This window comes from Lolium rigidum, chromosome 6 (genome assembly GCF_022539505.1).
Source record: "Lolium rigidum isolate FL_2022 chromosome 6, APGP_CSIRO_Lrig_0.1, whole genome shotgun sequence".
In the NCBI taxonomy this organism is placed as follows: domain Eukaryota; kingdom Viridiplantae; phylum Streptophyta; class Magnoliopsida; order Poales; family Poaceae; genus Lolium; species Lolium rigidum.
Genome location: NC_061513.1, coordinates 255,646,171 through 255,663,935, shown reverse-complemented (window position 1 = coordinate 255,663,935; position 17,765 = coordinate 255,646,171). Strand labels below are relative to the sequence as shown.

The 17,765-nt window shown below is 49.5% G+C and overlaps 1 non-coding gene across 1 annotated transcript; it reads right to left on the bottom strand.

Annotated features, from left to right (window-relative positions):
* Nucleotides 1-1,437: 1,437 nt before the first annotated feature.
* On the bottom strand, nucleotides 1,438-1,576 carry LOC124668797. Its single transcript, XR_006991878.1, has one exon. It is a non-coding gene; the product is annotated as a small nucleolar RNA Z247 (small nucleolar RNA).
* Between the last annotated feature and the right edge of the window lie 16,189 nt (nucleotides 1,577-17,765).

Here is a 17,765-nt window from a genome sequence, read left to right as displayed (position 1 = left end):
AAAACAAGCTGTAGTAACCGCATCACTCCAAAACCGAAAAGGGAGGGATGCATGTGCATAAGGTGTGAGACTAGTTTCAACAACATGTCTATGTTTTCTTTCACAGCACTGTTTTGTTGATGTGTATGAGGACAAGAAACGTGGTGACTAATGCCAATGTTCTGAAAGAAAGAATTAAGTTTAATGTATTCTCCATCCCAGTATGTTTGAACATGAACAATTTTATGATCAAGGAGGCGCTCAACATGATTTTGAAACTGCAGAAAGATATGAAACACATCGGACTTATGTTTGAGCAAATAAAGCCAAGTGAAGCGACTGAAACCACATCAACAAAACTGACATAATATTGGTGTCCATTCACAGATGTTTGGGTAGGGCCCCATACATCAGAAAAGATAAACTCCAAAGGAGCAGAAATTACTCTTTCCGAAAGCGAAAACGGTAATTGATGACTCTTGCCTTGCATACAGGCATCACAAACTGAACTCTTTTTATCTAACAACGACGGAAGTTCATAGCGACTTAAGACATGCTGAATAATTGGAGACGCTGGATGACCTAGATGACAGTGCCACTTTTCTCGCGACACCCGAACACCATTGAAGACACTGCTGAAAGCTTGGCGCCCAAAAGGAGGATCAAACTTGTACAGCTCACCGCAGCAACATCCTCTAAGAATTTGTTCCCTCGTGCCCTGATCCCTAACAATCAAATCAAAAGGATGAAATTCAACAAAAAACGTTATTATCTCAAGTAAGTTTCTTGACTGAGAGAAGATTACGTGTAACATCAGGAACATGGAGGACATTGGTGAGACGAAGTGGTGACGAAGATTTTGTGGGAAGTGAAGATTGACCAACATGGAGTATGCGCATACCTGAACCGTTTGCGGTGTAGACTTGATCCTTGCCTTGGTAGGGCTCCTTCATATGCAGCTTTGCCAATTCATTGGTCAGATGATCCGTGGCTCCGGTGTCTGCTTACCAACTCGGGTCGACAGGGTAAGATGGAGTATGGCCCTGAGTAGCTGAAGCTGCTTGACGTTCAGCAAACTTTTCGTTGTAGCCGACACCCCGGAACTCGCGCTTGAAAAGCAATTGGAGGCAATATGACCAAGCTTTCCACATAACTGACATGTTGTCCTGTTTCCACCTACACTATTGCTGGCACCCGAGTTGAAGTGACTGAAGTTATTGTTGACAGGCGACGGCGCGAAGGATGGTGGCGAGGGAAGTATAGGGCGCGGTCCACCAGTACCGCTGAAACCACCATGACTGCTGCCATAGTGTCCACTGTAATTGCCATTACCACCATATGGCTTTCCTTGGTCACATCCATCCGAGCGATACGACTTAGCGCTGTTTCTCCCAAACGATGCAGCATTCGCTGAGTGCAGACCAGCCTGAAGTTCAGCCTTGCGATCCTCCATATGTTGCTCTGTACTCAAGAGCTGAGCATATAGATCACGTATGAGGATAAGAGTAGTGCGATTGTTAATAACCGCATCAAGTGGGTCATAGTCCTCATCAAGTCCATCCAAAACGTACGTGATGAACTTCTCATCTCCAAGTGGCTTCCTGATCGAGGCTAGGGTATCAGCGCAGGACTTGATCTTGTTGAAGTAAGCCGAATTGCCGAAACTGAAGGAAAATCAACCTTTTTTATTTTGTTTAGCTGACGCTTGATCTGCATGGAACGCGCCGTGGACTGAGCTGAGAAGCTTCCGGCAAGAGTACTCCATGCTTCATGAGACGTGGCGGAGAGATGGATCATACCAACCACCGATGTTGAAGTGGTGAGGATCGAAGACAATATTGCCTGATCTTGCTGCAGCCACGCGATGTAGGCAGGATTGACGATGACCGGAGGAGCCCCAGCTTCAGAGGCCGGGGGGTTGGGCACCGTCTGTGAGGGCGCTGGAAAGCTGCCGTCGGCATAGTCGAAGAGAAGATGGCTGCGGAGAACCGACACCACCTGAGCCTTCCAGAAGAGGTACGACTCAGTGGAGAGCTTGATGGGGATCAGTTTGCGAAGTTGAACGGCGCAGACGTGCCGCCGCTGGAGGAGCTACCGGCGGGGAGAGACATGCCCGATGGAGCAGTTAGCGCCTTGGACAGCGCGTCGGTGATGGCGGTGCTGGTCGAGGAAGTCATCGCTATGGAGTAGAGGAAGGTGGAGGCGGAAGCTTTTTAGATTAGATCGCCCGTGAGCTTTTTAGTTTGGAGGGGAACGCACACCTCAATCGGATGGCTTGTCACATTGTACAGAGTTTACAAGGTTTACAATACCAGCCATACTGGCCTATCTACATACATGTACAAATACGTAGTCTATCAGGCCGACCACGTCCCGCTGCGGCCGCCGCGCTCCCGGGCGCGCCTGCTCGGACTGGTCCGCGTCAGCTCACCGTCCGCGGCTGACTTCTTCGCCCTGCGCCACCCTGTCCGTCGCCACCGCTCTGCTCGCACGCATGCGTGCAGCTGCGCGCCCGACCGCCATCAGCCCAGCGCCATGCCGCCCGTCGCCGCCGCTTTGCTGGCACGCATGCGTGCTGTTGCGCGCTCTCCGGCTCGCCACCCATCTTCGACTGCGGCCCCACGCTGTCCGGATGCGGCCGTGCCGCCTCTCCTCCCGCGAGTCCGCGCGCGGCGCCTCCGCCAGCAACTGCTCCTCTCCCGGGATGATGCAAGTGGACTGGGCATAATTAAGCTGCGTGGTTCTCCATGGACCATGGAAGTTGCTGCTGCGTGGTGCATCCTGGGTGAGAGAAAGCAGAGAGGGTGAAGGCCGTGGGCCGACGGCAGGGTGCCAGAAATGCGAGCGATGGCTGCGGCCGACGGCGGAGACATCTGCATTAGATATGTGGCGATGTCTGTGTCAGAACGGAGTGCACATGCGTGACATGCCGCATGCCTCCGCCACGTCGTTGTTGGCCCAGACCCGGCAGTACTCTCGCCGATCTGATACCAAACACAGCCCCTGCCGTCGAGTGCTCTCCAACGACGCTGACGATGAGTTCCGACGAGACACACGCACGTACCCGATACCTTCCGCCACGACGTACGTTCAGCAAGAACTGAAGCTAGCTGATCGATCTATGATTAGCTAGTACAACTTCGTACGTGCACAACACCAAAACAGGTTATAGCCACAGGTGCATATCGCACCTTGGTTTCTTTGTATTGATTCAACTCACGGCGGTACTTACAAGGGGCATACACGCATATATATATGCTAGGCAATAAACTGATGCTAACTGACTAGGATTAGAACTCTACTCCTACCCGGATTACTACATCAGACACACATACGTATACTACACGTATACAGTTGTGTGGCATACGGAGTGCTTATTCCTAACAATCACCCCCTAAGCACGACGTGCTCTTCACCTTGACCTGGGTCCCAAATGCGCCAGCTGCTTCCCGCGAGCGTCTTCCTCGGCATTGCTTTCGCCGCTCCTCGTGGAACCCATGCCACCAACTTTACCTTCGTCGGCTTCTTCATGGCTTCACGCCGACAGTTCTCCTTGTCCGCGTCTTCAGTCTTCACCGGTACCTTGATGAACAAACATTTCTTTTTGCGTTTCATCTTCACCGGATTATTCACCGTCCGAAGTTCCTTCTTCGGATAGTAGTCCAACACGCGTCGCATGCGTGCTCTTGTCGGTCGTAATCGTCTCGTCTCCAATACAGTCGGAGAAGGCACGACGTACTCTTCAGCGTCCGACGTCGCATTTGTTTCTTCAATTGAGGGTCCTTCATTTGTTGGTTGATGACCCACGTCGCTCTCTCGCGACTCGCCAATGTGATCTCGCCGAAGTTCTTTCTCGCCAAGATTCACACGAACTTGCATGCTGCAGCTACTAGCAACGCTAGCTAGCTCCTTGCCTGATGGGTGCAACTCAAGCCGATTCTTTTGGCCATCATGTACCCACGTACGAGGCAACTCACATGTAGCTAGATCAATTAGCTGGAGACATGCATAATGTGGCTGCTTATTTCTTGCTAGGATGTTAACTTCCATCCCGTCTGGTGCAACCTGAGCTAGGCTCCTCTTTTCTTCTGGCCCGGTCAAAACAGCAACACGGCTGCCCTCATCCGGCCTTGTTTCTGGGCTAGTGAGCCCTTCTTTACTTCCTAGACCTCCTGACGAATCCCTATCGTCTGTCGCAGAATCTGGGATGTGCTCCCCTGAACCTTTCTCTAGTTCGTACGTGGAACCTCCACGAGGCCCTTTTACTTGGCTGGGCAAGTGCACACCAAGAAATAAGCCTCCTGGTTCCCAACGTGGACACCATGCTTGTGAGCCTCCACGCCTGCTTGGTGGGCTCCCGTATGCACCTCCTGCCGGCCTGCTAGCCTCGCTAGGAGTGGTCCGAACTGAGCTCCCGTGGAGCTCCACTGCTGAGCCTCCTGGCGCACTGCTGCCTAGATTGTCTGCCCAAGCGCGCGAGCTGCTGCTCGCTCTGGGGCTCCCACGCGGAGAGACACCTCCAGGTGTAGCGCCTGGAACTTCACCGCTGGATTCGCTCGGCTCATCTCCAGGTCGAGCGCGAGACACTAGCGAGCGTGCTGCTGCACCAACGCTTGTGTCTGGCCAAACTTGATCATCTGCATGCCTACAATCACTGTGTCCAACAGTGAAAATCTCTTCCGGTTCCGTGGAGTTCCAAATCCATGATAAGTCTTTCTCGAAGACTACGTCACACGCGACAATCACCTTGTTGGTCGAGGGATTGCTCAAACGGTACGCTTTCGAGCCTTCTTCATAACCAGTCATGATCATTGGAGTACTCCGATCCGCCAAGCTTCTTTTATGGCCGGACACCGTCTTGACATGCGCCACACACCCGAAAGTGCGAAGATGATCAACCGAGGGCTTTCGTCCATACCATGTTTCGTACGGAGTCCCACCAACCATACTCCTAGTTGGCGTCCTGTTCAGCAAGTAGACAGCCGTGTTGACTGCCTCACCCCAAAACTTTCCTGGCAAGCATTTGCTCTCCATCATGCTCCGTGCCATGGCCACCACTTTATGCTTCAATTCACCACCCCGATCTATGCGTAGGGACTTTCTCTTCGCCCTTGCTTCGACTCCTCCAGCTTTCTTGATCTTCTCAAATGCTTGTAGACCTTGATCTTTACTCTTCAGCAACACAATCCACATGTATTGGCTGAGATCATCCATCACAAGCATGAAGTACTCATTGCCGGACGGGGTTGCGGGTGAAATTGGACCGCATATATCGCCATTAACGAGCTCCAAAGCTTCACTTGCCTCATCTGTGGTTTCACGTGAAAACGGGGCACTCCGTTGCTTCTCGACGACACCTTCATCGCATAGCTTTTCCACGTGATCCACATACGGTAGACCGTGATCCATCACAATCTCCGTAGCCGTTGATGAAGGAGGTAGCTCCTCCTCGTCCTTCTGCTCGCATACTTCGAGCATCGAGCATCATCGGTCCATCATCTCCTTCTCGGGCGATGAGAGCCCTTTCCTTCGGCTTTGGTGGTTTCCGGCAATCAACCTTGAAGTGACCGAGCTCGCCGCAGTTATGACATCTTACTTTCTTTATGTCAAATTTCCTCCTCGGAGGAGCGTCGTCCTCGTCCTCCCCTGCGATGTACTTTTTCGCTGGGCGAGAAACTTCTTCATCACTTCTCCTGCTATATGCCTTGTCGCCCTTCTCTTTGGCGACCACCGCCTGCCATTGGGCACGGGTAAGCATAACGTGCTCTTCCGGTACCACATCACCATAGGTGATCTTCATCCGCTCATCATGAGCCTTGAACCGTCCAACTAGATCATCCATCGTGAGAGTCTTGAGATCAACGCACTGCTCGATCGCTGAAACAACGGACAAGTAACGCGGCGGCGCCGCGCGAAGGAAACGCCTTACGATCGAGATCTCCTCGAGCTTCTCGTCGAGCGCGCGAATCCCATTGACCAATGTAGCGACCCTCGAAGCGAAGGCGTCCACCGTCTCATCTTCTCCCATCTCCAGATTCTCGTACTTCTTCTGCAAGGTTTGTAGGGCCGCCTCGCGGACGCGCTCGTGACCAAGATTTAGCGTCTTGATCGTCTCCCATGCCTCCTTTGCAGATGTCTTCGAGATTAGGTGCTGCCTCACGTCCATCGGCATCACCGAGCAGATGGCCGTGAGTGCCTGTCGGTCCTTGCGGTACATCGACGCGCCCTTCTTGAACTCGTCGCCGCCGGGATCAACAGCCTCCCAGATTTCGTTGGACTCGAGCGCCCACATCATCGTGGTCGCCCACACCGTGTAGTTGTCGCGGATGTACTGCGGGTACTGCATCGACACCGGCGCCGCGACACCGGAATACTCGCCCACCTCCTTCGTCATGACCTCCCGTTACTAGGAGATCCTCCACGAGGCTCTGATACCAATTGTTGGCCCAGACCCGGCAGTACTCTCGCCGATCTGATACCAAACACAGCCCCTGCCGTCGAGTGCTCTCCAACGACGCTGACGATGAGTTCTGACGAGACACACGCACGTACCCGATACCTTCCGCCACGACGTACGTTCAGCAAGAACTGAAGCTAGCTGATCGATCTATGATTAGCTAGTACAACTTCGTACGTGCACAACACCAAAACAGGTTATAGCCACAGGTGCATATCGCACCTTGGTTTCTTTGTATTGATTCAACTCACGGCGGTACTTACAAGGGGCATACACGCATATATATATGCTAGGCAATAAACTGATGCTAACTGACTAGGATTAGAACTCTACTCCTACCCGGATTACTACATCAGACACACATACGTATACTACACGTATACAGTTGTGTGGCATACGGAGTGCTTATTCCTAACAGTCGTTGCTGGGTTGGCTTTAGGTCGCCGTTGCGGAGAAAGACCGCGATGAGCCCGCAGACGAGCACTGCTTGATAGATGTGGAGGAGCTCATGGTCGTTGCTTAGTGCGTGTGTCATGTTGGCCGGAGTGGCGCGGCATCTGCAAGACAACCTCTGAACCACATCACTAGATCCACCTAGCTCGAACCCTGCGTCACTGCATTGCTAGAGAAGAAACAGATTGGGGAGCAGTCTCAAGACATCAACCACGTCGAAGCTGTTTTAGTTTCCAAACTGGTCCAGCTGCCATAGGAACTTCAGGTTCAGGATGTTCGCGTCGCAGGTCGATTCCGACGAAGCTCGCCGTCCGCTCATCATCTGACTTATCCGGCTCGCCGCCCTCTCCGCGGCACTAAGAGCATTTCCAATCGCGTCCCCCAAACCGTTCCCCAAATTGATTTGTGATACGTCGGACAAAAAAACGTTACCACCGGCGTCCCTAAATCCTCTTTTTTGTCCGGCGCGGCCCGATACGATGTCTGGCGCCCGGAACCCGTCCTCGCTACACAAGGGACGCTCCGGGCACGCCGGACACAACGAAAAGCGAGGCGAGGCGTGGCAGGACCGACGCATCAGCGGCACATTAAAGTTTGAACCTAATCGTCGCCTACCTCGCGACGGAAGTTACTGGCGCGCAGTGACACATGACCGAAGCATGTAGCTTTGCCTTAATGGCGACGGAGGGGCAGGCGAGACGTCTCGTCGGTGCTGCGCAGCCTTCACGCGTTGCTGGCGTTCGCACGCCACCATTCTCGCGCTTTCTTCCCGCCGCTTCTGACCTCTTCCCACGCTTTCTTCCACCGACACCCCTTTCTCCGCCGCAAATACAGCCCTCGTCGCTCGAACACCACTGCGCAATGATGAACCGCCCCGGCGCCGGCCAGTTCCCTCCACCGTTGTCTCCACCACCACCACCACCACCACCGTAACCGCAGTTCGACATCGACGCCGCCATGGAGGAAGAGTCGCGGAGGCGCCGGGCGGAGCGGTGGCGTGCAGAGCGGGCGTCATCAGCGGGAGGCAATCGAGCAGCGGGAGCGTCAGCTGCGGCAGGCGGTGGCGGGAGCGTCAGCAGCGGGAGACCCCAAAGCTGAGGACAACACAGCGTGGGAGGAGGGGGCGCTGGCGGACACCATTGCGGCGTTCGACGTCACCACGGCGGAAGAGGCGCGGAGGTGCCAGACGGAGGAGATGGCCGAGCGGTGGTGTGCGGAGCGGCAGCACCAGCGCACGGAGCGGGAGCTCCAGTACCGTGAACGGTGGGAGGCGATCGAGTGGCGGGAGGCGGTGGAGCATCAGCAGCAGCAGGCGGCGGAGGAGCGTCAGCAGCGGGAGGCGACGCTGGCGGCAACGGAGGCGGCCTGGGGGACGCGGGCAGATGCGTTGGCGGCGGAGGCCGACGCGTTGGCGGTGCAACTGGAGGCGCAAATGGAGGAGGACGACGACGACGAGGACGAGACGGAGGAGGACGAGGTGGAGCAGGAGAATGATGATGATGATGACTTCGAGTGGTCCAACGACGACGGGCCGCACTCGGACGAGGCAGCGGATCAGCAACGAGCGCTCGTCGAGTTCTTCAAGTCGGAGAAGAAGCTCCAAGACGACGCCCGTGCCCTCGAAGAGGCGCAGATTCACCGCGTCGTCGAGCTCTCCCTTCAGGAGGCGCAGCAGGGGAGGGCAGGCGACGACGCACTGCTAGAGTAGCGGTGTCTGCTCACCGCGCTACGCATGGAGAGGCGGCGCGCGCAGCAGGAGCTGCGGCGGAGGGGAGGGTCGGTAGTCAAGGGTTTAGATGAAATCTAGCCGTTTTCATTCAAACTTTGTACAGTATTATATAATCAAATTTGAATAAAAATATTTACTTTTGTGCACTAATATTTATTTGGGGACGACGTTTGGGGGGTCGGCTGGAGAGAACATCTCCCGATACGGCACGAACAAAATACATCACCAAAGCTCAATCCAGCGTTGTCTGGGGACACGGTCGAAGATACTCTAGGACTGCATGCCGCCGTGAGACAAACCAGCGAGAAGTAGCACGGTTGGCATGAGTGAGAAAAATTATTCCAACGTGATTGCATATCACTTTAATTCATGGTCCACCCATACTGTATTTCCCTGTGTATTACCTTTCTTTACAAAAATGGCAGCTGACCCATACTGCAGTTGTGTTTCCGCCAGGAGCACATGTCGCCGTGTGCAACAGAGCATTTTCCTGGAATACAGAGTTAATTGTATCCAAGAACTCAAACTGTAGTCATACCCCAGACATACATGGTTCCCAAAACAGTGCACCATACCTCAGATTGCGATGTTGCCCCTGCGTACCATCAAGCAACAGAAACAGGCCATCAGCAAAATTTGGTTTTGCTCAAAATCATAAACTAAATCACTGCCTCTTGTGTAAAAACAACACAGCCAAACCAAGTCCATGTCGGAGAAAGACCTATATTGGTGTGGTTCAGAATAACATTGTGTAAACATACAGCAAAATAACAGATGACGAGCAAAACCGAAGTTAAAGTGATGTTTGGGTTTTGTTCCTCCCAACCGCCACTCTCTGGTTTATATGCCCCAGAGCCTTTATTACAACGATCTGAGAAAATACTACTACTATAACAAGCTAACAGCAGCGTTTTGGTCCATTCCCTCACAACCGCAACTTCTTGGTTTATGCACTAGAGCCTTTATTACATGGATTACTGCAGATTGTCATTACACCTATTATAGTCTGTCGATCATGGGCTGATCCTTCAGAATTGATTCAGCCTGAAACAGAGACAAAAATCCTGACAAAGTTCAGATGATGGCAAATAGGAAGGGTTAAAACCACTATATCACATTATACTGAAGGTTGGTGATAATTAGAACAGTTAAAAATAATTAAACATACCAGTAACAGAAATTAGTAACTTATTCTCCAAGTCTAATCCCAACCAGATACTCATTACTGATATTTACATAATTAAAACTTGATGAGCAATATCCATTACTAATAGTTCCTTAATTAAAACTACATAGGTTGGTGTTGGTGAAAATTACTACACTGATGGATCATAAAACATATTTGTCACAGCAATTAGCAAAAAGACATTATTCAACTAAGTCATAGTATTTGTATTGATCTGCACGAAAAATTAATACCAATAAGATGTCTATTCACTAAATGAACATCTCTACTGCCAAGAGTTGTTTTATGACATGTAAAGCAAATGAAACCAATAACACAAGGGTACAAAATCAAAATTAAATTACAGGACGATTTCAAGTCCACTCCAAACACGTTAGTCGCGTATTCAAAGGGAAGCCATAGAACGACTGCTGACAAAGATAGAATGATGCGAGATAAGTTTGAGTGAACCAGAGGGTAATAAACTATGCTTCAACATAGATACTACATGAAGTCAGAACACTAGATATTACCTTTCACACTGCAAGGTACAAAATCCTCTTCAGCAATACTACTACTGCAATACAAAGAAGTAAAAGTAACAGTAAGAATTCAGTTAACCCATTGAAAATTACTCCATTGATGTTAAATACTAGAGTTAAGTCAGAAACATTTTAATGCCAGCAATTAAAATATATAAATCACATCAGTAATGCATTAGACATATATTTATAATAAAAGAGACAGCTGATATTAATGTTTAGGCAGCATACTTCTGTTAATTCAATTAAATCATTATCACCACAGCAATCTTAATTAACTTTAGACTAATAAGCCAGAAACAGACAGATAATTATACTGACAACTAAGAACTGGAATAGATCGTACTTTAGGCAAAATATCCCCAATACCACTTACGAAGAAAAAAACTAGCGACAGATGGTTCACAGGAAACAAACTCACTAGGTTCAAAAAAAAAAGTGTGTCTTAGTCTGTACCTCAAGTTCATCAAATCGCATTGCATGAACGACATTCTCCAAAAACAACTTGTCATTTCCCATCTTTCGCAGTAGTTTTATAGGAGTTTCTTCATCTGCCACAGCATCCTTGATTTTCATCTTAACCAGATTCACATTGTCTTCAAGGGACATACGTTTCTCAACAACCTTACAAGTAAGCATGAATAAACTGAGACAGAAGGAATATAGGGGCTATCGATATGAACAACAGAACAACATAAGATAACAACCTCATCAGCCACGCGGTCTGGACGGGGCGGGTGGGGGAACTCATTTTTCTGATTGGTATACCGAACACGCCCTCTACCGTTGTCCTAACAAAAAGAAAAAAGGGCATAATACATGCCATTAGTGAATGGACAAAGTTTCATAAATAACTGAATACAATCTTCTTCAACAAACACATGAAACAAATCTTTACATAAATTTAAGAAGATACTCTACCATTGTCCTAACAAAAGAAAAAATGACATTACTTCTAGATGCTGGACAAAGTTTCATAAATAAATGCAATACGTGTGAAAGTGGTGGATAATGCTGAAGTTTCTGTTTTACTTCGGTGCCAGAAACTGTGCATTCAAGGTGCTTAATAATGTTGGACGCCCAAGTTATCATAAAATTTCAAGGCAAGAATGGTACCAATGAAAAGAATATACGCAAATATCTGAGGCCATGATACCAAAAAAGAAAATTGCTAATCACCAGGAGCATCTCGTCGGCCGTCTGAGGGGCTTGTGCTGGTAGCCTACGGTTGGGCTTTGGTGGACCTGGAGGCACAGTCAGGCCCCAAGACAGGGCCGGAAGCGGAGTCCATCGTTGCTTCTTCATTCCAATAAACATGGAATAGCAGCAACAACAAAAATTAAGCTCCCGTACAATGCAGAGATACAGAATGAATTATGAACAGCCATTCTCATAACAAATTACGCTAACCTAAAACCAAACAACCATAATCCATTAACGACAAACTGAGATGACACAAACATTAGTGCAAAACTACATTTAACATGTGAAATACACGATCACCTCCATGTTTTGCAAGAATACATGCGTGATAGCCTCGCATTGCAGCGATTAAGTATAAATCAACCCACGAAATCCAAATTAAAACAGCCGGAGATCAGTAGGGGTAGTTCAGTCCGAAAGATAAAAGCCCAAAGACAGAAGTCTCCAAACTAACAGTTTAAAATCGACTGAGATATACTCATATACTTTTGCAGGCGTATCTAGCTTTTTAATTCGTCCAGGAATTCGCTAAAACCCCATTGGTTGTCCTGTACGGACGGGATCGAGGTGAGGGCATCTCTGTGCTTAAGGAGGAAGTCAAGGGCCTCGAACCAAATAAGTTGAACTTACGAAACCGCACGCAAAACAACTGTTGACGGAGACTAAAACGTTCGTGATTGCACACAATGGGGCGACATCAAAGCATTGGTTGTGCTGTACCGAAGGGTAGGATTCGGGGACATTTCGTGCTGAAGGAGGAAGAGACCCGAACGAAATCAAACTTAGGAAACCGCATGCAAAACCAGAGGTGACGGAGACTAAAGCGTTCGTGCTTGCATAATAGGGGCAAATCAAACCGATTAACAACCCCGTTTGTTCAAACAAAACTAGGCGAAAAACGCCGGCGATTGAGCCTATATCGCACCTGAACTCCACATCTGGCCAAATTATACAACGTACATGGTGAAATCGATGAGCTGCTGCGATTATTCAAACAAAACACAACGAAAACGAACAATACTAGAGCGTTCCTGGACCAAAACGTAAGGGGAAAGGGATCGAATCGATGAAATGCTTCGCATAAGAGCGCACGTACACCAAAATAGCTGATAAACCACGGGATTGGGTATTCCAGAACAGTGCGAAGTTACAGGGGCGGAGGAAATTCGGGGGGAACTCACAGGCATGGCGTCCTGAGGGAGGGGGCGACGGGGCAGAGAGAGCGGTGGCGTCCGGGTGCGGGCGAGCTCGGGGTTTTTGGGGAGGCTGGTGAAATGGTGGGGGGTTCTGCGGGAGGTACACGAAGGTGGTGTTTATATACCGACGGCAATGCCTTGCTCTGGAAGGAATTGGAAAAACGATGGTATGGTGCGGCGAATGAATTGTGGTTCGGAAGCAGGAGGGATGCGACGAACAGCATCGTTTTTTTTTTCGGGTGGGAGGAAGAACAGCTTCGCGAGTTTGAAGTTCCCTCTCTTGCAGAAGAGAGAATTAGAAGAAAAAATGATTTCGGCAAAAAAACTCTTCCGGGTTACGGCCCATTAAAACGCAGCTTCAGAATTCTCGAATCAAAAAACCCAAAGGATCTTGGCCCATCAAAACTCCAACGGGGCTCGAAACAAGGCGGATGGGCCAAGTGCAGAACGGGCCTTAGTAGGCCGGTAGGCGGGAACTAGGCTCACCTGTTTCTGGAGATGCGCCGCCGCGCAGATCTCATTGCGCGCACCGCCGGCAGCGCGACGGTCACGCCGGCGAGGAGCGCGCCGCCGCTGGTCCTCCAGACCTGCTGCGAGCAGCGCGGCACCGCCCCGCTAGCTGGGCCTCGCTGGGATGCTCGCCGGGCACCCTAGCGGCAGGCCAGCCTCGGCGCCGGAGAGGTGCGCGCCGTCGCCGAGGCGCACGGTGAGCACGGCTCTTCGTCGCCGCCATCCTCTCGCTGCCAGAAGGCCGCCAGGCACGCCACCGGCAGTTTTCGGCCGCGCCGGCGCCAGCCATATCAAGGCTCGCCTTCGGGGTGAATCTTGCGATGTCTCGCTTTGGGGGAGAAAGGAAAAGGCAACGTCTTTGGGGATTTTGGAGGAGACGACGTGAAAGAACCGGTTTTGTACTAGTCGGTGCTCGTGTTTTTTTTGTTGAAACAACCATATATATTCATTGGATAATCCTTTTACAGAGATTATACATATAGTCACGACACGAGACAAATATACATGTCAAGCAACTTTGCACAAGGAACTCCACAAGAAGTAAAATTACAATTTCACTCTTAGGAAAATCTGTGCCTCGCCGAAACATCGTCCATCGTCCTTCGCCGCCACCATGGTAGCACCGAAAAAAGAGGCGAATAGCCGCCGTACCTAGATCTGGGAGAGCACCATCGCATTCAAGGTTGCTTTTTGAGCCGATGAACCGGGCCGCCGCAAACGACGAACCCGAGACTTTGTGGCATGTCGGCCGGGATCTTCCCGTGGTCACCAAATCCCAACGCCGTCAACTTCACCGGACATAGTCGAAGAAGAGAAACGCCGCCGCCTGCCGTCATCCACGCGCCCAACCGCAAGACGACACACACAAGCTGCGGTAGTCGGTGCGATCAACACCCGCGAGAGTGCCGAACACCATCCACCGGACACAATTCTCACCGGATCTAGAGACCGGCGAGACAACCGGGCCACCCGCCCCACGACGTTGCCGGTTAGAGCGACGCCGAGACGGAGGAAGAGCAGAGGCAAATTATTTCGACGCGGCGCAGTCTCCTCCATAGAAGCAGCGCCTCAAGAAAGCACTAGGCCAACCCACTACAGGCCGGACCGTTACTCCGGGTCCCCACCCCCTCCCGTCGCCGGAGGGGCCGACGGAGGAGGCAGGGACCAGCGAGTTGGCTGCTGTAGTTGGGGGCAGCGCCGCCGAGTTCCCTTTCGCTGGAGCGGTTCCAAGGCAGCGAAACCGCTCTCGTCTCGGAAAATTGCGTTCTGCCGTCGGTGCTCGTGTTCGGTATCCCACGACCGTCCAAACCTAGCCAGACTGCTCGGATTTTATTTCCCCCTTCTGTTCGATGTTTGACTAGTACGAGTATTTTTCTGTCTTTTCTTATCTTCTCATACTACTAAAAATAAATTGCTAAAAAATGCTTGGATGCTCCCTATCTAACCGAGCACTCGCTTCTGAGCCGTTGGATCCGACCTAGATGGACACACCACTTTCCACATCGTGCTCTTTGATCTTGGCACATTTCCACATGGGCTCAGACCAAGTCCCACATGGCTTCGTGCCGTGTAGCGTGGCATTTGAATTGCACGCATCCTTCTCCCCGGACTACCCAGGCGAGGCGTTCCACATTTCTCCCCTCTCTCGCTTCCTTAATCCCATTTCTCGGTCTAGGGTTTTTGTGGCGGAGGTCGCGTGCGGAGAAGACGTGATGCTCGTCACCGGAGGGTGAGAGCGCGCAGAAGAAGGCTCGCTCGTTGGCCTCGCAAAAGAAGGCGCGCAGAAGAGCTCTGCTTAAAGGAGCGACGCTACCGATCGGGGCTGACGAGGTCGATTTCCGTTCATTAGGTTATCAACAGCAAATGCACTTTAAACTTCATACTAGTATGGTTGCAAAGGAGCGCAGGATGTCATGCTTTTCATTTATCTACTATAATTTACGGGACTCATGCGGGACACCGCTTGCCACCCCACCTAGTAGAAATTTGAACTAGTTTCATATGTTTAGTACCTTAGTATACTTGTTTAGAAATTTCAATGGACTGTTAATTTGGATAGCTTTCTTTTTTAAGTTAAACGTGAGTTGTAAAAATATTCCCAAATTTTCTGGGTTTGCCTTCTTTTTAACGTGCCCACTCATGTTAAGTCACCCTCATACTCTATAGATAGGTTTTGTGGTTTTCTGAACTTGGCTTTGGAACATGGTTAATTCTTCTTCTTTTTGAACCTAGGTATGTTGGTTTGTGAACATGGTCTAAATTTGTTTCCTGGATCTAAGCTTTTTGGCTTTTCAGATCATGGTTAAGTCTTGTTTCCTGTATAAAACTAAAGTTGGATTCTGAACATGTTCAATTTGTTTTACTGAATCAAAGTTTTTTTTGGCTTAGCTGAACTTAGTTAAGTTTTGTGTTCCTACACGAAAGTAAAGTTGGATTCTCAGCTTGGTTAATTTGTTTACCGAAACTACTTTTTTTTTTTTTGGCTTAACTGAACTTGGTTAAGTTTTGTTTGATGCATAAAAGTAGAGTTGGATTCTCAGCATGATTAATGTGTTTACCGAAACTACTTTTTTTGGCTGAACTGAACTTGGTTAAGTTTTATTTGATGCATAGAAGTGGAGTTTGATTCTGAGCATGATTAATATGTTTACCGAAACAACTTTTTTTGGCTTAGCTGAACTAGGTTAAGTTGTGTTTCGTGCATAAAAGTAGAGTTGGATTCTCAACATGATTAATTTGTTTACCGAAACTACTTTCTTTTTACTTATTTGAACTAGGTTAAGTTTGTTTTTAGTAAAGTTGCCTACAACTTTGGAAAATCATTTTGTATTTACACGCACGCATTTGAGTGCTTCCGTCACCGTCCATTTATTTTTTGAAATTCGTGCACAACATGGTAGATGAAAATATTATTTTCTCTTTACTTTTTTTATTCGAATCTCAAAGCACAATGAACGGTGATAGAAATATCCATACCCTTGTGTGCAAATACAAAATCCACTCTCATATAACTTCATATTAAGTTGCATATTGACGATTGCATAGTTGATTTACAGGTTAACATTTTTGTTGTTCTCTATTACCTTGTTAGTTAAGCTATGGTACCAGGGTTTTTTATGTTCAATAATGCATTTGATCCTTGTATGGACGGATATTACTCTAAGGTGTAAAGTCTGATTTTAAACCTAAAATTCGATCTGAATTAAACCTCCAATCTCTGAAATTGGCACCCTAGATTTATCAGTCCGAGTTAACCTAAAGCACTGGACCTCTTGGGACTAGTTTGGCGCACTAAAAATAAGATACCATTCCGATCTATGATAATTGTCGATTTTTAATTTACACTTGAACAAAATTGGAAATAAAATCTCGATACATAAACAAAGAGCTCACATGTCATGTTCATCTCAAGGTCTAGCTCAATCATAGAGCTGTCGTCGACCCGTAGCTTAGAAAGACTGCGAATGAGAAACGTTCGAAGAAAGACTTTACAAGAAATATCGTCTTCTGACCCCTTTTTTACTGATTTTAGTTTGCAAATTTTAGCGACTGAGACAATATAACTCTCATGACGCATTAACGCATATCTAAATTTCATGTTGTCTAATGTAGCATACGAATCTTCAGCGGGCCGACCCAAACGATCCGCGCGAACAGTCGAACAGCTCGCGCACGTTTCAGCGGGGCGATGGAAACGGATCGATCCGTCCGCCGCGACCCATTCGTGCCCTAAATTTGGGAAGCTGATGCGTCAGCCCGGGAGTTGCACGAACAGCGCGTGTCCGGCAGCGCGTGCTGCGAGCCCGCCTGGAAGCGACCCGATGGCAGAAGGCTGACCGGTGGCAGCGTTTGCCATCAAGGCTGCCGCTGAAGACTATGCCCGCCTTCTGGACTCCTGCGTTGGCATTGAAGCCGATGGGGTGGAAGCTGAGCGTGTGCGCTTGACATTGATGGCCAACGGTACTAGAACCACAGTTGGGCCCGCATCTTCCCGCCACTCCAACCGCCGCCACCATTGCCACTTCTGCATTATCTCGCTCAACATGAAGTTGTCGAAGTGAATGGAGAAATCTGCCAACGACCACGAGGTTGGATACTGATCCGGCCAGCGGCCTCTCCATGATTCTCCACCTCGGCACAACCATACCCGGCCCGCCTCATCCCTTCGCCCCAGCAGCCGCACCTTTTTCCCGGTTCACAGGCGTCGGCGCCTGATGACGCGTAAGCACACGCCCGTTAGGAACCCCAAGTGGAAGGTGTGATGCGTAAAGCAGCAAGTTTCCCTCTGTAAGAAACCAAGGTTTATCGAACAAGTAGGAGCCAAGAAGCACGTTGAAGGTTGATGGCAACGGAGTGTAGTGCGGCGCAACACCAAGGATTCCGGTGCCAACGTGGAACCTGCACAACACAATCAAAATACTTTGCCCCAACGTAACAGTGAGGTTGTCAATCTCACCGGCTTTCTGTAAACAAAAGATTAGACGTATAGTGTGAATGATGATGATTGTTTGCAAAGAACAGTAAAAAACAA